The sequence below is a fragment of the Rhyacophila brunnea genome, unplaced genomic scaffold (assembly GCF_057557595.1).
Source record: "Rhyacophila brunnea isolate RB1 unplaced genomic scaffold, BYU_Rbru_1.0 scaffold_12, whole genome shotgun sequence".
Classification (NCBI taxonomy): domain Eukaryota; kingdom Metazoa; phylum Arthropoda; class Insecta; order Trichoptera; family Rhyacophilidae; genus Rhyacophila; species Rhyacophila brunnea.
In genome coordinates, this window is record NW_028232774.1 from 41,342,751 (window position 1) to 41,364,542 (window position 21,792).

Here is a 21,792-nt window from a genome sequence, read left to right on the forward strand (position 1 = left end):
CCTAAAAATAGCACTCACGTCTGTGACCTTTCGTCATTTATTTTTGATTCGAAACTTGACTAAATTAAACGTTCTACTACTTCTAAATTACGACGATAGATAACAATCAATATTTTTATTATATTACCTAGTCCTAGACAATACAGATATTTATTTATTTAAATTAAATACTTGAAAATAGAAGGTGAGCTTTAAATAATCGCTTAGTATGGAGCCTTCGCCACTGTAAGTACGTAATTAAAGATATTCTTATTAGTTTTCCATTTTCCTTCTAATTAAAGCATACTATGAACACGTGCTTTAAAGTTTAATTAAAGTATTCACATCATTCACTTCACATGTTTCAAAATCTAATCAAAATAACCAATTACATGACAGAGACGAGGTAAACGTATTTGATTGTCGTTACGTTACGTTTGACGTTATTTTTGTTAATTCTACTTAGTATTTGTGTTGCACATACAAACTCTTCTCGACTGCAACACATTGAATTTGTCGATGTGATTTTGTTGGCATTAACAGAACACGTGTAAAGTAATGTACCGCTGTTTGCATCGTGATTGCAATATGTTTTGGTTGCAAAACACATCTGCAGTCGCATGCAACACATATAAATGTCGCCGCTAGAACGCATCCGCTTGTCAGTATCAGAATATTACAAATAATGGCGGTGATAATAATGAAATGACATGTCAGGTTAAGGAATATCCTACAAACAATTGGAATACTATTAATTCAAATATTTCTAGCTAATAATGTATGTATCCAATATTTCCGATAAATACAAACGACTGCTTCTTTGTCAGATGTACAATGACATTCATCCGTTTTGACAGGAGGTCAAATCGCATCATTTTCAGGGTTGTGTGCGCAGGAGAGACGTGCAACATTTCGGTCAGCTTTGATTTATGCCCATATTCATGTCGAGTCTAATTTCGATATGCATTGTGGCACTGGCTTTGCGTTTACATAAATTATTTGGTATCCCAATTGGAGTTAATAATAATTTTGCTAAGTTAAATATATAACGGAAAGCAAAAATAATTTAGTAAAATTATTGAATAATCAGTAAACTGTTTGCCTCGAAGACCGCAAAGAAAGAAAAATATCGTGTACAAACTTTGCACGTGAGCTGTTTCTAATTGATAATCTATAATTGCCAGGGTCAAAATACATGTTTTCAACAGTAGTATTGTCATATTATTTTATAACATGACACACTATTTTTGATAATGGCAACGCTACACAAAAGATCGGGAGGATCACGCCTGCGCACGGGATAGTTTGTACGCAGTTCGTCATACTATTTCCGGCGCTAAACGAGATAGCGGGCTTTGTACTTGAAGGTGAAGCAGGAGTCGAGTCTCTCAGTTTTTAGCCTTCGAACGAAGCAGACGTCGCTCTTAAGTTCCGAGCCAAGGGAACCGGGGCACATGGCCTTGATTTCCTGACGTTTTGGGAGACGTTGATGATGGCCCACTGAAGGACGTCCCCAACAGGCCAGGAGATCGAAGGTACCCCATGGACCCGGCACGTTTGAAGACGCACTCCTCGATTCCGTCCTGGAAGGATTCGAGGACAGCGATGGAAACTGAAGAGCCTATTTTTGTATTTGGTATTTATTGTTGTTCTCTTTATGTTACGGTCCACCGAACTAGCATTTGATTTTTATTCTGAATTTGTCTGAATATTATATTTGCGTTAGGCGCTCGTGATTCATTTGATTAATTATACAACTTTATACAATGTCGCCTGCAAGTAAATTTTATATATATTAATTATACATTTGTTGAAATTTCTTTACACGCTTTTTATTTAATTTACCTTTCATCACATTGTCTCTATTGCATTTCATAGAGTGGCGCTCAAACCGAGATTTCATATTAATTACATTTTTATATGCCTTTTATTAATATAGGAACGCACACGAATGAGTGAAGTAACCGGACAGGTAACTGAGGTCTTAGAGGCATTGTCAAACCACCCACGACCCTGCATCTTTCCCCGAGTCTCATGCTATCCCTACCAATTCCCATTCCTATCCATCCCCCTGTCAAATCTAAATATGACAGTATGTTAAACATACATAACTAAAACACAAAAACCGATAATCAATAATAACGCAATTTGACCCACAGTTTAAATTATCGCAAATAGGTAGGAGGCTCATAGCTTAATTGGTTAAAGCATATCATATACAGGTTCAAATCCCGTCGAGCATCGTATTTTTTTACAAATGTGGTTATTTCTAGTAGGTAGGTATAATATATCTGAAGTATTTTCAAGTTATGTATGTTCAATATATGTAATGTTACATTTTCAAATCTTGTGAATTTATTATTCGTTCAATAAAAGAAATGGTTGCACTGTCAGATTGCACACGCATCCTAAACAACATGTAAGTTTGCCAGATTCAAACCAACTATATCGGAGATGGTAACACTGTAGTCTACTCATACCTACACTACAGGGCGCACTACACTAGCATTGAAAATAATTCAAAGTTTAATAAATATATAATACATATTACGTAAAATTGAGAACGAACGAAACCCAAGTGAAAGTAGGTACTTGTCAATAATCAAACAAATCAACCGGTTTTCAGTGTAATCTTCAAAGATTGACTCTAGCCTCCACCGTAGAACAAAATTTCACCTGCCATCACTGACTGACGATTTAATTTAAACTTGTATGACTTAATTTAAAACTTAATCTAAGGGGAGCCCCCAATTTATGCACAGCAATGAATTAGCTGAGACGCACACCGCGCGTCGTCACACGGGTGACGGGTTGACGAGCAGCGTTACCGAGGAGGGTTCGGAGATGAGGTTTAATTGAAAATCATTAATATTATCGACGAATTAATTACTGGGGTAGCATCTATGGTGTATCTAGGAAGCAGTAATACATAATGAATTCAGCGGCAATAGAGTTTGAGATAAAGCTGAGTTTGGTGTGTATAATAATGCATATCCTTCTAGGTAGGTACGTAAAACTCACAGTGCGTGAATTTAATTGCTAATCATTTTATAAAACGACGGCACCATTTTAAACGATCTATTGGGGATCTATTCATAAATTGGGGTAGTTTTATTGATTCATAATGGTTGTACACAATTCATAACAGGATTGTAGATCAATACTTTAGTATAATAACGTAGGTATTAATTTTATACGTTATATGAAAAGGCCAAATATAAAAAAATATTTTTAATAAAACATTTCTTTTATTCAGTGACTAATTCACAAGATTTTGAAATGTAACATTCCATATATTGAACATATATAACTTGAAAACACCTCAGATATATACCCAATAGAAAAAAGTTTGAAAAAAATACGAAACTCAACCGGGATATTCAACGAATAATTCAGAAGATTTAAGAATGTTACATTCTAATTATCTAACATACGAGGGTGGGTCAATAATTCCTTAGAAAAAAGCATTAAAACACTTTTTATTTTTGTATTTTTTTTTTATTTCTCAACATAATCTCCTTGGAGCTCAATACACTTGGTTAGACGTTTCTCAATTTTTTTTAAACCGTCAGAAAAATAAGTTTTCGGAAGGTCCTCAAAATAAGCATTTGTCCGATCGATGACTTCTTCATTTGAAAAAAAAGGTTGTCCACTTAGCCATTTTTTTAAGTTTGGGAAAAGGAAAAAGTCACTGGGGGCTAAATCTGGCGAATACGGTGGGTGGTCGACCAATTCGAACTTCAATTCTTCAATTTTAGCCATTGATCGTAAACATGTGTGAACACGGGCATTGTCCTGATGAAAGAGGATTTTTTTCCTGTTTAAATGAGGCCGTTTTTCTTCAATTTTGTTTTATAGCTGGTCCAATAAAGATGCATAATAATCCCCTGTTATTGTTTTTCCTTTTTCCAAATAGTCAACGAAAATAATTTCACGTGCATCCCAAAATACAGTAGCCATAACCTTACCAGCTGATTTTACGGTTTTCGCCTTCTTTGGACATGGTTTGCCTTCGCAATCCACTGCTTTGACTGTTCTTTCGTCTCGGGAGTATAGTGGTGTATCCATGTTTCATCTACAGTCACAAAGCGACGAAAAAATTCATCCGGATTGCGTTGCATGAGCAACAACAGGGCTTTAGAGGCCACCACCCTATTGCGTTTATTGTCGACTGTGAGCAAACGCGGCACCCATCTTGCAGAAATATTTTTCATGCCCAATTTGTCATGTAAAATAGAAATGACGCCACCTTTTGAGATCCCTGTAACCTCAATTATCTCACTCAACTTTAATCTTCGGTCACTTAACACCATATCGTGGATTTTATTGATCATTTCTGGTGTAGTCACCTCTACAGGACGTCCTGAGCGTGGTTCATCCTTTGTTGATGTACGACCACGTTTAAATTCATTTAACCAGTTATAAATAGTTGCAAGTGAAGGAGCAGATATGCCGTGAACTAAATCCAACTCATTTTTTATTTCCTTTGCTGTTAACCCTTTTATATTAAAATGTTTAATAACAGCTCTAAACTCAATTTTCTCCATTTTCCATTTTTCCATTTTCACCAAGCAAATTTTTTTTTTAAATGTACGAGAAACACACAACAACCCGACCGATCTAATTGAAACTTCGCAGCATACTGAATCGGTAGTGCCGCTGCATGAAAACAAACCGCTTACAGTACAATTCGCGCCACCTGTCGGCTTTTCTAAGGACTTATTGACCCACCCTCGTACATAATTTTTGAAAACACTTCTGAGCACATATATTTGAATATATTATAATGATAGTTATAATATATTTTTCAGAAGTGTTTCCAAGAATTATGTAAGTCCAATAATTAGAATGTAACATTCTTAAAGCTTCCATCTTCTGCGTGCAACAATTATTTTAAATTTGAATCAGGTAAATGAAACATACAATAATATGTCGCTCGACAAGTGGACAACAGCTGGACAAATACCGTCATACAGTTTTACCCAAGGAGATCACAGGGACGCCTTAAAAGCTCACGGATAGACAAACTCATAAAGTTCGTTGGATGTACGTGGCAGCGAAGAATTAGGGACCGAGAAAAGTGAGCTAAGAGAGGGCTTCATCCAACAGTGTACCCCGGCAACAGTTGATGATGATGATGACATAATATTTACCACGTTCTATCTTAAGAAGGTCATATGGATTACACCAAGTGGAGGTAGGTAAAATAAAATTACTCAGTTTATGTCATAGATAACATCAGGATACCTACTTGCTATTTTTAATTTAACAATATTTTTTATTCATGACTAATGATCTAAGCATTCTTTATTTTTAATACGTAACATCAAAAATGTTAAATTTATAAATTCCATAAAATATATTGTAAAGTCCATAAGGAAATTTTATTTATAAGTAGGTATTAAAAAAAGCTTACCTCAAAAAACTATGTTGATTGTAGTAGTTTCGTGTTGTCAATCTGAAACAATAAAGAAAACTTTATTAAAACATGTGAAAAATCTCAATCATTTTAAACGCATTTGTTAAATCTGATCTAAATTTGGGAGTTAAAAATAAAAAATATAATACTTACATGTATTTATTATACAGTGTCTTATAAAGAAACATATTATGAACGTCATAATCGATCGCATACTGTCAATCGAAAACGAGGATTTTTAACTGTTGTGTCCACCGACCACGCTTTGCGGTTGTATTGACCACAAGATGTCGTAGTAACTGACGTTTCAATGCATGTCAGCTGCGGTTGGTAATAATTCGTAGAGATAATTTCAGGAGACATTAAGTCAGCCGAGAAGTGACTACAGCTTAAAGCCCATATGTAAATTAGCTATATTATAATTATAAAAGTCAAAATATGTCTGTTTGATTTTCTGTTGTTACTTGGCCATAACTAACATCTACATATTTTGAAAAATACAAAGTTTGTTTTTTCAAATTACCTCTCCTGCCAATTCCATATTTTGAATTTTCACGACAGATATTTTATATATCGATATTTTGGGTTCGATTTTAATTTGATGTTCTTTTGTTTAACTTGGCTGTCAGAATTATTTTCATTTTGACATGTTGTATGCTTAGATATAGATATTTTAATATTGAAGAATGTAATTATTATTGTTTTTTTAAGTAGGATAAATGCATAGTGATTAATGAAGCGACTTCGGGCAAAGTCGGGTAGTGATGCTTCATAACTTTGCACTCTGACTCTATGATGAAAATGATGTAAATAATATATTTTAAAAATACTCTTTTATATATATACCTATTATCTATTGATTTATTTATTACTACGTTATTAATACAAGTGAATATAATTCGATCTAATTTTATGCGAGGTAATCAGGCAAAGAGGCGTATCAGTATAGTAAAAAGTGCAAAGTTATAAAACATATACTCTACTTCAGCTAGATAGCACTTATTCCACATAATAAGTACCTAATACACATCGTGTTCTATTTTATTAATACACTGTCCTTTCACCAAGAATTTGTCATTCATCACTAGACGCCGGATTGTTGACGTTTTTAACCGTCAACCCATAAAAAAACACATTAAATTGGTGGACGAATCCAATATCCTAAGGAGAATTTTGCCCTAATTATTCTTAGTATGGATTTCTACAATTTGTCAGTTGTTTTTTCTGCCAGCGAAGGTGCGAAGGTACTTACCATAATTATCTTGCGAAAATAATTTTAGCTGAGCGGCGTATTGCAAAGTATTGATGTTCGCGGGGAGCAATTAAAATACTCGGGTGACTACTTTTATTGTTCTTTTTATTGCAGCAATTGTATTGTAAGCAATAGTGAACCATTTTATACAATGCGTGTAAAATACATGTTTTAATAATTATATCTCGTAAGAACTTTTGCATAGGTACGTACAACTACTATACATACACATACTAATTATTAGATACCTACAAATATTGAAAGATTTTGTCCGTGGACCATCTTGAAATATTCTAAAAGTATCATATTGATACCATTACCAAGTATGTGTATAGTATCAAAACAATAGGTTCTCTGGAAATATTCGTTTGAATAATTATAATACATGTTATTACATATTGTGTATTGCGTCAGCCGTAATTGCATTGTTCTAAAGGTTTTGCAATATAACAATGTTTCAGATTTTCACTTACGTTCATTATAAATATTACGTTAATACATTTAGATTTAGAATATTACAGAGCTACTAATCCGCAATGCCACATACTTTACTACTTAGTACCGTGATTAAATTAGCTATAAAACCTTAAGTAGATAAAATGTAGGTTGCCGTTAATTTTAAAAAAAGTCACCGCCTGTCCCATTTAAGGTTACATGTAAATTGTACGTAATACATTTCACCGTGGCACAGTTTGCGGTGAGCTTTCTATCGGAAAGAGATGACCGTATACTATAAGGTATCCAATTTTATTAGATTCAATATGAATATTAATTCAATTTTCATAGTCGATGTCGTGTGGCAAAATTCATAAATTCAATAATGAAAGCCTAACCTAACAAAAAAATATCCAGTAATCGGCTATTTTCAAAATTTGTTTGCCACTGGCTTCTTGTTAACCGACAAGAACCGTGTTTTATTTAGACATGAATTTTATCTCAGTACTATACGACCTAAAGAGGTTGGACGGTCTTTAATATACGACCATATATTATTACCGATACAATATTTCGGATACGGCGAACTGCATATTATGTACCTACAGATTTCCAGACAAGCCCATTTATTCATGTATTTAGGTATTATTATTTGATTTAAATGCATATAAAGTGTAAAAAACGATTCATGATATAAAACGTCAGGTATCTAGACACATTCCTTTAATAAACACTTAATATGAAAGTTTCAAATTTTTTTGTACTTTTGTAATTTTGATATACAACATATTTTATCGTAACGGACATTTTTAATTGAATAACACTAAAAAAATATAGGTGCATATTGTTCCGTACATACAAATTAACTTTAATAAAAAAACTAACTGGTTGGTGATATTTGTACTTATCTATTAAATGACTGATTTATGTAGATATGTACGTTATGAGATGGGGTAACTTTATCACTGAAAAATTTGCTGTGTTTAAAATTCATCAACTGTAGGTGTCAAAAAAGGTTCTCTATCGATGACAAATTTTGAATTGCTTGTAATCGCTTCATGAATGAAGAAAGTGAACAACTTTAAAATGAATTATTTTCAATACAATATTATTTATCATCATCAGCTGTGGTATACACCAATATAGTATATATTTTTATCGAAATACAAGATTTTGTACACACGGCGGCTGATGTAGTGTAGTCATCTATGAAACTTTGGGTTGTGGGTTCAATCCGGCAGATGGGAAAAATAATGCATATTGTTTTTCAGCGTGTACCTACTCGATCTATTGAATGAAGTTGGTGGGTTGGGCGAATGGACTAACAATAATAATTATTCCTCGTAAAGAAGGGTGCGTTAATAGGTAGGTATAACTTGCACTTCGTAGAGATATATGTTTTCAAATTAGGACTGAAAATGGTATCCATCTAACTATCATTATTTTAGGTATGCGTACTGTTCTTAAATCAGTTGTTTTAGACAATTCAGTCAGAATATAGAAAGCTCCATAAAGACAATGTTTTACTTAACTCCCTTTTTACTTTTTATTTAAAGGATATTGTATACATAAAGAATTATTAATCCACGACGTTCACAATATGATATGTAATTTGAATAAGGGTAAGTGAAGCAATTTATAAGTATACCTAATACAATGCAACATGTATACGTCTCTAGTGAGAGTATTGATAAGTCGCGCAGCCCTTGTTATCGGTAGGTACTTGAAGTGATATAATATATTTTATAAGTATGAGTATTTCATCCATTTTTTGTTATTTTTAAGTTAATAAGTAAGGAATTCAAAGATATAATATTACATACCTATGTATAAGTAAGTAGATATTTAATATACCACAAATAAATATGCGAAATGAACAATAAGAGCTTTAGAAAATTATAAATCATCCAATGAACTATTTTTTTATTCAACGAATAATTCACAAGATTTGACAATGTAACATTTTTAATTTAAGATAGTTACAAGATAACACATCAAAGAAAACTGAAAAGATCTTAAATAATACGATGCCCAGCAGGATACAAACCTGCGCCCACTGGATTCGCGCCAATGTGCTCTGCCAACTAAGCTACCTGCGTTATATTCAATTGCGATGTAAATCATTCATCACAAATATATTCAGTTAATACATAGTACAGTGCACAAAATGTAGAATCGAGTGCGATGATGGCATCGCATGCACAAGTAAAATCACTGCCATTTTTGAATTCACACATTCAGTTCGGATGCGATGATCTCTGGAAGTTCTCACATACTTGTTATTTTTTTCCCCACCGTAGATCACATTAAATAGTTAATGAACTACTGTGACTGTATTCTTCAATAATTTGTCTAAATAAGTAGGTACTAAATTATACTAATACTATCGCTTCTATATAATGAAAATTCCTCGGTATCCATAAAGATACTATAACAATAATATTTATTTCATAATTCATTGTACCTACTACATCGTACACCTTATTTTTCTGAAAAACATAGGTTCCATAAATTATTAACGCATTTTTTAATTAAAAAATGTTGTAATATTAGAGTCCGTCCCCAAAAAAAAAGACTCCGGCTGACCGGAGTCTATTCATCACATTAGTGGCCATGCGTAGATACTCGTAGCTCAAAATAGGAAGTACGATTTGTACACTCGGATAGATTCACGTGTTTATTAAAATGCCTATTAGCATGCCTAATTTAACTCTTTGTAATATGGGAGAAACAAAATATTCCATATGTTATTACAAAATAATAATTGTGTATTAACCTCTCTATTTTCCTACACATTTAATAAAGTAAAATGGAGTTTTTCTTTTATAGTTTGAATACTTCGCGATTATTGAGTATAGCTAATTAAATAACACATCGGTGGATTGTTGTATTAATCCATTTGTGAAATATGCAACAACAATAAACTTAAAAAAATACAAACGGTGACAATATCCTGGAATTAAAATATAATATCGTATGCAGTCCAAAATATGATAATATAATAATAATGTTTCTTTTTGGCGACCTATCATACCTAACAATGTTCTAACATTAGAAGACAATATAATATAGGATATTAGCGAGAAAAACACTCGGAAAATGTTTTGAGAAAGAAATGCCTACGAAGAACCCAACAGTTATTTTAGCAGTCTATTTATTATTAAAAAAGAATGATTTTAAATTCAAAAATAACAAAAAAGTATAAATACAATTCAAAATGCTTATATTACGATATTTAAGATTAGGTACCTACTTTAATACTTTAAAAAGCAAAAAGCTCACTCATGAATAAGTTCACACAAAAGCTCCGAAGCGAATTGTGGCGGCCGCATTAAAAGTTTTTGATCACTTCAAAAGCCGATATCAAAATTATTATACAAACTTTGACTTCTGCTACTGAGATATTTAATAATTTATCGTCCATCAGCTGACAGAAAGCGAAATATTTATTTACCGTTTGGATAGGCATTAACATTATTATTATAAAGTTTTCAACTGACTATTTTGTCTATTGAATAATTGATGGCGTAAAACTGTCAACTGGAAATGCCGAGCTTGTTATTAATAGTTTAATAAAGTGAAATAGAAAACACCGAAAAAGTGAAACCAATATGCATTCAGACTAAATGAGAAATTCTATTGGTAATGGAATTTGGCAAAGTACGAATATATTTTGTACTTATGAAGGATAAATTTTATTAAAATTGCACACTACAAATTTTATTGTCATTGTTAGAAAAAACGAATCTATTGGAAAAGTTAGCTAGAAATGAGTACTAGCCAGTGTTTTTCTTGCAAAATGCAAAAAACGCATTTAGCTTGTGGAGTTTTTGCTAGCACTTTTTGATGCCTCCAACAGTTTGAAATGTGATAAAAATGCGCTAGATATTCAGTTTATTTATTTTCATGTGCATCAAAATTCTGACTATCAGATGCTTTGGTACTTAATGCTGGTAGGTCGGTACCTATTTTAGTAGCGATAGAAATAAAACAACATGCTTTAACACTTAAAACAAAAGCGAAATGGTATCATATAATTTAAGCCCGCTCTCACATATAAACTTGCCTTGTCTGCCGCACAGCAAAAATCAAAACTTCCAAGAACTGCGATCCGGTGTTTCATATGACGACAGTCGCGTGTAATCTACGAAACGCATAGATATTTGGATGCGGCGATCGGCGAACCGGTATAAGAATGACCAATTAGTAAGTGTTTGTATGCATCCTGGCGTAGAATAAGTAAATTTACTTGCAATTTTATATTCACAAAATCTAGCATTTTTTCCTGCCAAATAGCTTCTTTTCGTACCAGTTTGACATGTTTTTGTCAAGTTGTTGGCAACACTGGCAGGTAGTAGCACCTTGTAGTGAAATTACTTTATGACGAACAGTCGACGTCGAATTCCGGTGAGCTATCATTAAAGTGAATTAAATTAATCCAACAGTGATGTTAATCTACTAGAAATGCGCAAATACTATGTACGCTACCCTTAATGTTTCCTAATAGATAAAACGTTCATCAATTTCAACAGTTAAACAGATTCTATCTCACTGCCCGACGATGAAATGACCCATATTGCATTACACTAATGAAAATCGATTGCAGTGTGAGGTGATTCAAGAATGAAAACTGATGACCATTATAATATAAATAAAAACATGTTGGAATAATTACATATTTGAAGGCGTCCCCCGAAAAGGGGTCTATATGCAAAAACAAAATTGTTCTAAAGAGGAAAAAAAACGTTTTATTCGATCATTCGGACTTTTGGAGTATATCTGTGATAATAATTATGTTCATGAAAGCACTCTTTATCAGTGCCATTTTTTTTTTGATAATAAAATAAATCATGTAGACCCCTCTTCTACGGTAAGCATTTTAGTATTGCTAATATCTCAAAAACTGTGGCAGATAAAATAATAAAACTTTCCAATAACGTGAGCAATGCTATATAGACCCGTTTGAATCAATAAAATCACTTTTTCACATGATGTATTATATAGACCCCATATCGGGGGACGCCTTCATTTAACAATGAACTGCAATGATACTGGTGCTTATAGCTTGACGGGTTTCCATGACTATTTCCTGGAGTTCTAGGAGTCAATTAAAAGGAACATGAAAGCAAATTTTTCCAAACAAAGAGTGGGCATTAAAATAAGTAGATAATTTTAACCATATATTTCAACCCACAATTTGTGGCTAACTAAATGTCAGTAGAAACTTTTATGATTTATGTGCATAATACAACGAAACGTAAATGTATATACGAAATGTAGGCGCGTCTCCATATATTATTTGTATTACAAGTAAATAAGGAATTCTGATGGATTTAAGTTTTTTATTCCATTCGAGTAGTTTTTTGAAACCCGGGTTTCGCCTTTCGATATCTTCAGGCAATGTGTACACTCACCAAAAGGCAAATATACACCTACCCGGGTTGCAAAAAACGACTCAAATGGCATAGTAAAAAACTTAAATCCATTAGAATTTAAATTCAAATTCCATCAAGTACCACCTTCAGTCGATAAGCTTTATAGCATCTACCAGGAAATACAGAATAAATGGGAACTGAAACACCTAACGGGTGTGGAGTAACAACAGGCAACCGATATCGAGAGTGGAAAAATATGGGATAAACTTAAACATGTGTCAAGAATACTTCATTCTAAGCTTGTCCTTCGTTCTGACAACTGCTCTTGGTTTATGCACGCTCATTCAATATTGGTGTTTTTGAATATTGCAATGCACAATATTGCATATTGCTTAACTCATCCGGTGTACTTCCTTGTACCTACCTATCTAATTTATATTTTTTGTATTTACACATTTTTACTGTTTAATAACATACTATCTATCTCTATACTGATATCTTTTTTTTGTAATACTGTTTTATATTTCTTTGTTTCTAAATGTCATATTGTGAACGTCTTAAACTTATATTTAGTAATGTCCACAATATGTTAAAAATAAATAAACTGAAATAAATTAAATTGAAAATGTATATAATGCGTCCTTCATTTTAGAAGGACACTCACACATTCATAACCCTGCTTAAAAATGTAGTGTATTGGGGTATAGCTTATCTGAATTCTATTTAGTAATCTGTTCTGTGGCATCTATGTTGCCTTGTTTTCCGTGTCCATATATTAACCATTATAATAAACATACTGGAAACAATGACATCTTATAATATAATATTTAGGAAGATAGTAGGTATTATATTATAATGGAAAATTTGTCATAGGGTCAAGACACAATGGCCGTAAAATGAAGTTGATACTGAGCTGAAAAACACAACCGCTATTACATGCCGGCTGTAATATTCATATGCTTACAACAATTATTATTCATTCTTTGAAAACAAATTAGTTTCTGGATTTATTTTTACTGTATTTAGTATTTTTGTAGGTCCACTCATTCCACCATGTAAACTTATCTGTTTTATTGATGATTAACCTATAAAGTCGTTCAACATTTTTTAGACTCCTCGTTTGACAATCAATGACATGTTTAAAGGCTATGTAATTTTTTTTTGTAAGATTCATTAGGGAATTACAAAGCATAGGAAGAGTATTTAGTATTCCCATGTTTTTCTTTTTAATGGTATGATTACTACATCAAACTTAGAAATCAAAATCTTTTTAATGTTTATCTTAGGGCCGTTTCATACGGGACACCTGCGTCCAGCCACCGGTGTGTCGAAATGCCATTACATTTATAAACGAACGAGACACTCGTGTCTCCGTCTGAACGCGCCTCTTCAGGTATATTGTGTAAATGCAGCCACTCGACATACCTGTGTGGCGCCACCGGCGCGGCGAGATTCCGCATTTACACATACATAACCAATGACATTATTAATGGACAACGCACTCAATACAGTAGCTAGCAATTAAATTCACGCACAGCGACATTCGCGCATGTATAGGTAGACGTCACGCAATTTCCATTATGCGATATCACGCATCGGGAATTTATAGCAATATGACCTTTATTTTCTTTTATTTTGTTAACTGTCAATTCATGGTGGAACTGCATTGTATTGAAATACAATTCAATCACCTTTATTGTTATGGCGTTAGAATAGTGTTTCTAGTGTCAATGTTCATTTGAGCGAACCCGTTCGAACTGAACCGTTCGGCAGACCGACTAAAAGCATCGGGAATTTATAGTAATATCACCTTTATTGTAATGGCGTAAGAACAGATTATGCCATTCGGCAGACTCGACAAAAAAGTGAGTGTCATTTTTATTCCCAGATGATTCGTCCATATTAATGTCATTGTATATAACTGAATATAGCCACATGTGTCCAGTGTGAAACGGGTCTTATTCTAACTTGGCGTTTAAAACTATACAAGTATATCAAAACTATCGACGAGCTGCTTTTTATGTTGTACCACCCCAATAATTATATACCAACCTGTATCTGGGCATTTTCGCCAAAGTTTGTACATTGCGTTTTTGGCATGTCCCATGACTTTGATTGATTTTTTCATAGTTATTATATTATAAAATGTTGGAAAGTTATGTACTTTTAACATGCAAATTTATTAATTTACTCTATTCAATCAGTTAAATACAACTATCTGACCTGTATATATTTTTAATTGATTATTTAGATCGAAAGGTAGTGCGTTTTTACCATGTCCCACCCATAAATTCAAATAAACAAAGTCTGATTTCGTCATTAATTTTGAGTGTGTAAAATTAAATTCGTAGTGTTTTCAACAGCTTACATTATATATTTTTGGAAAATTTATAGTTTTTTCGTAAATTTGTACCAATATTGAAAAAAAATCACGTTTAAAGTGTGTCCCAGGATATTTGAAAAAGTGGAACTCCACATTCCGTTACCACGATTTTAGCATGAAGGCGAAAAATTTTCACTATAAATATGTTTTTTTTTAATGTAGCAACATTTTTGTATAACACTGATCGCCATGTACACTTTAAATTGTTGGTGTGTGTCGGTATCGCTATCGGAACAGGTTGCTTTCTGGGTTGGTCATTTAAGAAGTTCCACTACTGTTACCACGATTTATAAGGTAAGAAAACACATATTTCTATTTCACATACTACACATATGGAGCTTATCTTTCATACTACAGATATAATAAAACATATCGCAGGTTTAACAATAAAACTAAGCTAAATTTTGGCTTCAAACACTTCTGAAACAGAATCCGTTACTTCCACTCCGAAACTATATTGGTGGTAACGTATATGTGGAATGTAAAAGTAACGAAATGGCATGCATAAAGTTGGGTTTACAGTGTGTGTTTAGTTCTTCATAGATTATAAAAAAAATTATTTTGTCTGTTCGTATGAAAAACAAAAATATTTTCATTAAAAAATATAAAAAATAACCTGACTATAATATAATAATATAATAAAGATTAAAAAAGTATGTGATATGTCTGAATACGCAAAAATAGCGCACATAAAAGTATGGAGATAAAAAAAAACAACAGAAGGAAAAGAAAAAACACCAGACTGAAATAATTGCGAGACAGGCACTGGCTCTGTCATACTCTTTCTGTTATACGCCACCAAAATTTTAAAACTTCTCCATACATTTTAGGCATAGAAATTTATAAAAATGTATGAAAAAGTATTTTTTTGTCACGTTTAACAGAAATGTGTACTCGATTAGATTTAATACCTAGAACTGTAGGTATTCACGAAATGTCAGAAAAGTACGTCTTGATTACAATCAACCTGTATAGCTACATTTTATGTTGATGAATACAATTAAATTTCAAGACAACATAAAGTCGAACTTGGTTATTACGAGGAAGATGGGACCGACTGAATTTGCTTGTTATAAGCGTTACTCGTTATATCAGAGAATAGGTATTTTTAAATGAGCATGTCACATTACACAAAAAGCCGAAAATAAAAAATTTGGAAACCATCGTAAAAATCCCCGAAACGAGCATGGCATTCATAAACTACAAAAGAAGTTGTTTATTGTAATTAACGCTGGTAGGTACCTACGGACTTCACAAACCTTGGATTTTTCAACCATATGCGTGGATACTTTTTTATTATTGTCGGTGAAACACCAATAAGGTAGGTACTTAGACACTTTACTAGTGTCATAAACGTAATCCGACCCCGGCGGCATCCTGTCCAATCGGATTTTATTGCTTAGGGTCGAAATGTTTTAAAACGGTCGACACATTAACAGTATTTTAGCTCGGTATATCCGATAAGTTGCTCGTTATAACAGTGAAAGAATTAAATGTATGGCGAAAATCATAAACCAATTGTCAACAAATGTTTCGTTATTACATCCGAGATCTCGCTATGTCAGAGATCGTAATAACCGAGTTTGACTATAATTATTTTCGTAAAAGTTATATACTCCGTGCCGCGCTAGGAACTCGCGTCTGAATCCCTTGCTGATTTTTTTTTTCATATATTGTTAATTTGCTTAAAAATATTTTTTATCTGAGTTACAAATAATATAAATGCCAAATAAAGTTATGGTAATGTATAGTGTGTCAAAATTATTACCTACCTTATTTTACAAGTATTGTGAAATTTATTATAAAATATGTCTATTTTAGTGATTAAGTTTGATTTGTTTTGTTATTTTGACGCACGTTGAATATTTATCTGTCTATCAAAAAATTCAAATAAATTTCATAAAACAAAAATTTGTTTTTATGGTAACATGTAACTTAAGCTTTACAAATTACACTCCGTTACCATTTCGTTCCATTCCGAAAATGTCCCCAAAAAAGTTGAACGTTAACTATTTTTCATTTGATTATTAAATAACGAAACTTATTTATTTTTCCAATAAAATTTAGTAAAAGTGATTATTGTCTTTAAAAAAATAGCAGAACGAACATTGATTGGTTTTTTCAAATACTAAAGGAAAAATGCTCTGCCATTATAGACATAGGGTAACGGAGGGGAACGAAATGTGCCCAAGAATTAAAATTCAATAATATTTTTTGACTATTTGTAGTTTTATTTTGAAGTGTATGGTTTTTTTAATCTAATAGAGCTCTTTTAAGTGATAAAAAGTGTTTCATTCATGTTTTAAAAGCTAAGTTTCGTAGTCACGGAACGGAAACTTATTATGCCCAATTTCATAATAAAAATGATATAAATATTGTATTAATCAATATTTTGCTGAAAAATTGCTATCACCAATTCAGCAATAGAACAAGGAATCTGCTAGCTATATAAAAATGGTTAATTTGAGTGAAAAAATAATATTACCCAAATTTCAAACATGTACAAACTTTGGCGAAAATGCCCATCTACTGTCTAAGATACCAACCCATTTAGTAACAAATCAATTGACTGTTCGTGTCTCCCATTTTACTAACTACGTCATATACATATCACTTAGTAATTATTACTGAAAAGGTGTTGTATGAGGAAAGCAAAAATATCGTGGTTTGATAAGAATTAAAAATTATATATTAAAAATTGTATGTAAAAATAATTACAAGATAAAAATAACTTTTTATACACAACGTTTTTAAATTTTCTGTTGAATTTTTATGCTCAATATGCTCAAACTTGTACTTGATATGAAGTAAATAAAAAAAACAAACAAACAACCAAATATAGAATACTAAAATGTCATTTTGATTTCCATAGTAACGCACGTATATATTAATAATTTAGTTGCTAGGACCATCCACTTAGCAACCAATAATAGTGGAATGGATTACGGATTTCTTCCGAAATAACTTTTCATACAAAACAAAATTAACTGAAAATGATTTCAACTCTACTTAAAGATGGCTAAAAGTATTAAAAGAATGCATTGGCATCATGTTCCGATATATTCTAAAAGTTTCAAATGTCCAGCTAGTCGGAAAGTTAGTTAAAAATCGATTGCAAGATTTGTACCGGATAAACAACCACCGGACAAATAAGAATACGAGCTAATAAAAACGTTGTAATAAGTGTATTTTTGAATCAGTAAATGATATCATTCAATCTAAGTGAACATAAAAGGTTGTCTGTTTGAATATACATAATGTATTTGTCTTTTATTTTAACTAAAGATTTATACAACAAAGTATGAAAGACATTTTACTTCAGACAATTATTGTTTAGCTAGGCACTTCAATTCAATACTTTGAGTATTATAACATCATCAAACATGATAACTTGTTAGAGACCAGTAGTTTCGAGTTTGTTACGTTATTCTTTAGAAAAAAACAGAGTGTTTAGTAGTTACTTTGTGAAAGTGTTGTAATTAATGTCGTAGATAATGTGTCTACGAAGCATAATTACCTCGACATTAACAACGGCACGAAACTAAAGATATATAAAAAAAAACATAACAGGAAACAAAATTGATGAGCATCTAATATCAGTTTGTCTATGAATAAAAAGAACCCTTTGTGCCGGTCGTCGTTGAATTACAAAGTGAAACATGGAGCGCCAATAATTGGCTAATTATTAGACGCATAAATCAGAAAATTAATAGATGCTTTGTCGTGTCACGCACCCTATCGCGGGTTTGATTTTGGGTTCAGAGCATGGACCTGATTAATTGAGCGAATTGCCAATTATCATTCCTCGCAATATAAAACGTCAGCCACCCCTATTGGGTAAATTGCAATTCTGTCAACAGTATAAATTATTCGACAATAAAGGCATCCTCGAATTCATAGTTCGAAGAAAGGACGAACGTTTGACAAATTAAGTCGTCGAGTAGTAATCAAGAGGTACAAAACGTCCGCGAGGTAGACCTAGAGGCCGCTGGATCGATGAAATGATAAAATTCTGCGGACACACGTGGCAACACAACGCACAGGACCAAGAGAAGTGGAATCAGCTTGGAGAGGCCTTCATCCAGCAGTGGATAGATTCAGACTGATGCTTTTGATGATGAAAGGCTGTGTAGTGGGAAGCTACATATTACCCGCAAGGTGTACCCAATACGCCCGATCCATATACATCCTTCAGTGAAGAAACGTATATGGACAAAGTAAAGAAATATAAATTTCCAAACTTCGTGACGTACTCGTATATAGGTGATGTTTTCTCGTAATGATAAACAAAGCATTATGTTAAAAAAAATCTTTTTTAAATAGCTGTCAAAATAAAGAGACATCTGTTTAAAAATAGTAATCAAACAGAAGTCATGATATAAATAGATACCTTCGTAAAATTTGAATAAATATGTCAGCTGAAAATATAATAATGCGATCCGCATATTATTTGGCTCATTATTTAAAGATTTATGTCTGACTCAGTGGAAAAAAATGAGAATCGCACATTTAATAAGAATTCAGATTTAGAAAATGTTGGAAAAGACAAAAAGGTACCTATATATAATATAATACACATTTTTAATAGAGACCTTTTTTAAATTAGTAAGGTTATGTCAGTCACTGTCAGAGAAATAAAATGATAAAAGTAAATTATTCATAATTTTTAATAAAACAAGTAAATTAATAATGATATAACCATACATTTTATGATTTCATTGAATTAAGAGTTAACTATAACGATGGTCAAAAAATGTATGGAAATCGTGCAGTAATAATGATATAAACATAATTTATTTTCAACTTTCTTCTTGAAGGCATTCTCCTACCGAAGGTTAGCTATAGATAAAATGTCGTATGTACCAGATCTGGCAAATTTACATGATGTTTTTTCAATGTGTGTTTAGAGCAGTGTATGCATCTAATAAGTTGAGCACGTGGCCAACATCCATTTCTTGTAAAAACAAAAATCTGTCAATACAACTTCCACTCTGGGTCCTAAGAAGATCATAATAAGGGCGTCAACAGAGTGAAGGTTTGTATTGAGAGATTTTTTTTTGCGAAAAATGGATGTTAGCCACTTTCTCAACATATTAGGTCCATACTCTGACTCCAAACATACATTGAACGAGGGACCCACGCCATTATAAGCCGACGAGTTAGCCGTTCGACCATCGTGGATGACGCGGGGGAAGGACTTTATTAGGCAGAGTTTAATTGAATTTTAAAAGTAAACACAATCTTCAATTTGTATTCTTGGTTCAATGAAAACAACTAAGTATGCCTGACAAAGTTTAGTGTGCACTATTTATGTCGTATCTACACAGCCTACCTCCAACCTTCTCCGCAATACAACTTAATAATTAGATAAAATGAAAAAAAATATATGAAAATTGTTTTCATGATTATGACTATTGTAGCCGAGCACCATTTGGCAAATAGAAAAGAAAGAATATTGAAAACAAAAGTCAGAATTTGCAACTCTTATTGAGACACGGCGATTGCATCCACGGTATAATAAAAAACGGTTTTTTTCATGGCAAATAATGAATAGGGAAATATTTCATAGTCAACCAAGCGCAAGTGTTTGTACGCTTCTCGCACAGGCAAGTGCGATGAGCAGAGATAGGCAAGTTAAAACAATAATGTAAATGGGTAAATATTATAATTTTTAAAGTTAACTAACTTTGTATTGTCCTGAAGATGGGTTATCAACCCGAATTAATTAGTCAATATAAATAAGTCAACTATCGTAAAATTGCCTAGATACCACGCACAGAACACATACTATAGGTATATCACTTTCAATTAAGCCATATATTTCGGTCCACCAATTTTGAAACTGTCTACTACTAATTACTACTACTAGCTCCGCTAAGTTTTTGTTTCTTATTTGATACATCCATTTTTGTGGGTAGAAGTGAAATTATTTAATACTGTTTTACTTATTTTGATTTTTTACGGACAAATTGACACCATAATTGGTCCTATCAGATGAGAAATTCTCTCGTTACAATGGTCTCAACCATTGTAAATCGATCAAAATTAGAGGTCTGCGGTGCGGCATTCCCCGCCGCCTGATGAGGTTAGTGCGATAATATTATACGTGATGCATAAAGTCGAAAGACCGGCCTATGCAATTATATTTTTACATTAAACGTAATGCTTATTTTAGAAAAATATTTGCCTGCTATTATAATGCGTGCTGTCATTTATTATTATTATTGGTATTTTTTTCTCTTCAAAGCGTGCAATGCAAAATCATCTCGCGTGCCACCGGTGGCAGGCGTGCCATACGTTCACTAACACTGTGCTATAGATCATTTCGCAGCTCCATAAATACGTAGTTATATCGATGGTCAGTACCGGTCAGGCTTCATTATACCAAAACGTATTGAAAAAAAAATCGTTATATAGCGGCGCCGGCCACTCATTGTGAAACAATCAACGAGTCGACATTGTTTACATAGTATTTCATAAAACAGAGTTGGTGCATTTCATTGGAGGGTGTTGTACGATTTTTCAATGAATTTGTGAGGTGAATGAATACGACTGATAGAAATATTCCAATACTGAATGAAAAAAAATGGTATCAATATTTAGGTAAACAATATTATTCAAACGAACAAAAAAAATATTCATCTACAGCAAATATATTCAGTTAATTTACAATGTAAATTTAATTATTATTTTTTTTCAACAAATAATACACAAGATTTAAGAATGTAACATTCTTTATATTGAACATACATAATTAATGATACCTAAAGCATTGTAGTCGATCTGCGTGGGCGCGAATCCCGAGAGATGCTTCGTGTCGTTTTCAAAAAAGATTTTTTTTATTAGTTACAGAAGTGTTTTCAAAATTATGTTAAATGTAAATTTAGTTCAACCTATTACGCTCCTGCATCGGAGCATAAGGCAAGTACAAAGTCGCGCCACATCTTGC

General features: G+C 32.6%; 1 protein-coding gene across 1 annotated transcript in view; it reads right to left on the reverse strand.

The window, feature by feature from the left end:
* Window positions 1-21,792, reverse strand: part of LOC147078188 (uncharacterized) — a 1,208,676-nt gene that overhangs the window by 407,116 nt on the left and 779,768 nt on the right. The window contains exon 4 of the mRNA XM_085961301.1: window positions 5,396-5,437. The gene's annotated coding sequence lies outside the window, so the exon portion shown is untranslated. The remainder of the gene's footprint in view (window positions 1-5,395; window positions 5,438-21,792) is intronic.